Here is a 4,713-nt window from a genome sequence, read left to right as displayed (position 1 = left end):
TTCACATCTCCTTCCATGTTGAGAACATCAAAGCTTTATTCAATTTCTTCAAAAGTGAAAAGTACAACAAAGCTCTCCAAAACTTTCAAAAGCCATCAAGGAAGAACTAGGGACTAAAAAGACTAAAAAGGACTAACAAATGAAGGAGAGAGATCTCCTATTTATACAAAAAGATGAGAGCCATCTCATTAATGAGAATCCATGAATCTCTCCCTCTACCTCTAGAGTCCTAATCAAAATAGGAACTGATAAGACACATGTCTTCTTAGAGTTACAATACAATTAGGAGATGTGACACATATCCTCATGATCCCATGATTCTTTCCAACCAAATTCGAATTTGGCCTTAGAGTGCCACATAAGGGTCTTCTAGAAGCCTCCTTTCAACCTACACATGTGAACAATCTCAACCCATTTGTTAGGTATAAGCATATGCACATTATTTTCTAATGTTTAACCACAAATTCACTTAAAAGGCTTAGAATTAATAAAGATTGGAAAAACATAAAGGTGGCCCAATGATAATGTAAGTGGGATGAATGTGGTGATATAGTAGTGAAATGGAGGTGAAATGGAAGTGATATAATGGACATAATAGTGAAAGTATAATGCAAATGAATGACATTTTCAAGACTCAACATACCCCCCAACTGAAGCTCCTCATGCAATATATATTACATTAACTCTTTTGATCCTTGAGCTTTGGCTTAACTTTGCATGATATCATTTGATAACTTCATATTTCTGCAAAGTGTTTCACTTGAATTGCAACATGGTTGGTTCTTGTGTTACAACCATTTTTTTTTTGTTGCCTTCTATTTTGATCTTTGAACTTTGCATAATGATATTTTGATTATTGTTGCAAAGTATATCTTTATTGGATTGCATGATGGTTGGTTCTTGTGTGACAACCATGATTTTATTTTTATCCAATTTATCCTTTAAGCACTTTTTCAAAAGCCATTGTATGCTCATAATAGCAATGTAATAATTAATATATGTTGGAAGTATGTGAGCTCTTGAATATGATATGGACATGGCAAGATATGAATATGAATGTATAATATGAATGTATTCCCCCCCCAACTGATGGTATTGGCAATTTTATGAGATGAGGAAGAGAAATGTTTTTCCAACAATTATCATTCTAGCTTTTTATGGAATTCTATGGTCAAAAGTTAGAAAATGACATACCTTCACTTACCCTTTGGAATGGATGAGTTGTATGTGTAGTGGCTGAAAACTTCTGATCATATTCTTCTTTAAGTGGCTGAACAAGAGGAGTCATGGATAGAGAGATAAGATGACTTTTTATTGCTTCTACTAAAACTTGTTGAATCTGCTCCAAAATGCTGAAAATAAGAGTCTTCATGTCTTCAAAACTCATTGGCACAATTCCTACTATGTGAAAAGATGTTCTGATGTCGAACATAGTAGGAAATTGTTGGCTTAGTGGCCATTAATGGATGCCACTAGTCAACACGAGAACTCTCACCATTGATGACAATGAGAGTCAAGATGCCCAAACACATCTTGCTAGGTACGAATGAATTTGCTGATGTCGAGTCACCTAGAAGATCTAACAAACAAGGGACATTAATGTATTCCCATTGTTTGTCAGCATGAGGACTTGCCATTAAGGCATGCAAGCCTCAAGGTGTTTTTACAAAGAAATTAGACTCAAAGGACTATGGACTCAATAATTTGCATTGAAGCAGGGATTATTTGCGGAATGAAAATGACAAGGAATGGAAGATGAAAATGGAAAATGGCAATGGAAATAAGCATGTGAATGAGCCTCTTGCTTTATTTGTGGGTTATGAATGGACAAAAAGAGATGGAAAGTGTATGTGAATGTAAGTGAAAAGTATGGAGTGGAATGAGGTGGATGGTTTATTATGAAGTATGGATGTGATGGATGGATGTGATGGAGACAATAGTATCTGAAAGTTTTTCAAGTGTTTGGATCTGATTTTACATCAGCATATTTCCTCTTTGTTGTTGATCATCCTCTTATGAAACAAATTGGTCTCTTAGAGAGACACCATTCTCTTGTAGTCATTTGTCCTTCCTCCTAAAACCTGCAAAAAAACTAATACTTCTTCTGCAATGGAATGTAAGATTATCAAAGGAGAGAGGTGATCAATCTCTCTAGTTATGATATTTACACACAAAACTAAGAATTTGTATTAATGAAACAAGTTCTCAAAGGAAAAATCAAAAGAATTTATACCTGCTTTGGAATTGGTGCCCAAGTTGAATGTTGCTTCTTTTCAGCAATTTATTTCATTGTTTACCATTTCAAACTCTAATGATATATTTCTCATTGTATAGATCTTGTTGAGATCTTCCCAATGGTACTTAAATCATTAAAATCTGATTTTGTATGAGAAAGATAGGCTGATTTGAACAATGAGGTTTTTCTGGCTGCGGAATTGGACTTTAGCTGCGGAATGTGCACAGTTCTGTAGCTAAAAATCTTGGATACAAAGTTAGCCATTCATTTTTCATCATCAATCCAAAATTAATCAATACCTTCAGAAAAGTGAGCAAATAACTTATTCATTTCATTGATTCAAAATTATTATTTTTTCTTGACATGCAACGACTTAGTGTGGCGACTCAGTGTGGCGACTTTGTGATAACACACAATTTGACTTCCCTTTGACCGGGGTCTTTTTCATCAAATTTGGTTGAATGAATAGGACACCATCCATGTACCAACATTCCCCTAGCTACCCATGTGACTTGTTTTGCTTGATGACACCTGCAACCTAGAGTTTAACAAAACAGCTGCGGAATCCGGGATTGGCTGCGGAAACCCTGTGTGAGCTGCAGAAAGTGGCTAAAACAGTTTATCATCAATTTTGAAATTTATTTTTTTTCAAAAACCTCAGATCATATCAGAGGATCATATGACAAAAAGTCCATAACAAAATTATTTTGATCCTTTGGAGTCCAAATCCTAATGTTTTGTTATTTTTTTTTTCTTTGTGACATGAATTTCCTATATGGGAAGATGACCGCATCATTGTGCTCTCTCAAGGGCAGCAACAACAGGGTATATCCATGCAGCACTCGCAGGTTTCGTAACAGCAAAAGCAGCAGCACATGGTGAAGAGGCAGGCATACAAACAACCTTTCTCCTCATGGCGCTTCTGAACATGTTCATAGTAAGTCATTTCCTGAGCACTTGGTGGAGCATACATTTTCACCCCTAAATCACAATAAACGCAGAATACAATAAAGAAATTGACACAAGTGGTGTATACTGATCCGGACTTTTAGGACAAGTAATCTGAAATGCGAGGGAATCCTTCATTTCCCTGAGTTCTTCATGATTTTCTCCCAACATTTAACCGACAACGAATTCATGGGATTTTAATGGCAGAGAGTCGTGTTCAATTAGAACACGTCTCTAAACAGGTTTGAATTGAATAAGATGGAAGGCGTGTAAAGGCGTGTAATTGGTTTGAGATTCCAACATGTAATTGATCCCAATTAGAATTCCTTCCCTCAGGCACGCGGAGTCGAATCACGCATTCAAACTATCAGTTAATCAATTCAACTCCAGTTTTTTTTCACGCAGCAGCAAGAAAGAGGCTCCAAAGAACCGAAGATTTCTCCCAGACCGCCACGAATTTCCTCAAACAGTTTCCGGGTTATCTACCTCGCAAAAAAACCCATGCTTTAGTTTTTCTAAATTCGTCTCTGTTTGGTCAAATCGAACGTTTGAAGTTTTTTCTGTGTTTACGTTTTTATGAGTTTTACTGTTCTCACTGTTCTGCATTCTTTCTGAGTTGATGTTTTTATTGCTGCATTTGTTTTCTTGTTTGATCTACTGTTCTGCAGGTGTATTAGACAGGTTCAACCCTACTAATACAATACAATCCACCTGCAACCGCAGTCACACCAGGTATACTGGTGGTCAGGAATCGAAGAGGTGAAGAACATATTGCAACAAGCACACTAGGGATTGATGCTGCTTGACCACTTCGACCAACACTAATTCCCTCAATCACAAGCAAGCCAGTCTTACAGTAGATAGCAAAATCTTCACAGTTGTTCATAAAGACATTGTACAACCCAAATCCTTTCTGAAGTAAGTATGTCGCTCTATGCACCACAGTCTCAGCTGGGTCTTCATCAGCGAGTGTGCAAGTTCCACCTCGAACTTTTGCAAGAAAGAAGGCAGGATTGACAGAATATTCAAAACGGTACAGCGCTCCTCCATCAAGGAAACAATCAAGGCAAGAACAGATTACTCTTGTTGATAGCCGCATATCTAATTACAAGAATCATCATCAATTATATACGATATGTATGAAGAGAATAGAGAAGCGTTGCATATGAAACTGATAGGAAGGAAGCAAGTATTAACACTCCAAAGTCCTTAGGGTCTGAGACAATCATTCCCATGACATAACCCAGCAAGTCCATGCATGATTGAAGAGAGTTTTTGAACCCAAATTGAAACCACACATGGCAACAAAATCCACCACTGAATCCAAATGATCGCACTTACTGCACGGGCAAGGCCCAACACATAGGTTGGAATACCTCTCCATTCTAAGGCTGCTGTCATCAAGGTACCAAAACTTAAGACTGTGAAGTACAGCAGAGCCAAAGAAAAACCTGCAGGTGCCACATCTTGCTGCATGTATACCAACCATCCTTATGATATAAACTCACTTCTATATGCATTTTTTCTTT

The 4,713-nt window shown here is 37.1% G+C and overlaps 1 pseudogene; it reads right to left on the bottom strand.

The window, feature by feature from the left end:
* Positions 1-3,857: 3,857 nt before the first annotated feature.
* Positions 3,858-4,283, bottom strand: LOC149246360 (protein LEAD-SENSITIVE 1 pseudogene; annotated as a pseudogene).
* Positions 4,284-4,713: the final 430 nt, after the last annotated feature.

Source organism: Pinus tabuliformis, chromosome 7 (assembly GCF_031772625.1).
Source record: "Pinus tabuliformis cultivar Carrire ecotype Pingquan chromosome 7, CPIR1, whole genome shotgun sequence".
NCBI classification, from domain to species: Eukaryota; Viridiplantae; Streptophyta; class Pinopsida; order Pinales; family Pinaceae; genus Pinus; species Pinus tabuliformis.
Note: the sequence above shows the minus strand (reverse complement) of the source record. Positions and strands in the feature narration are given on the sequence as shown.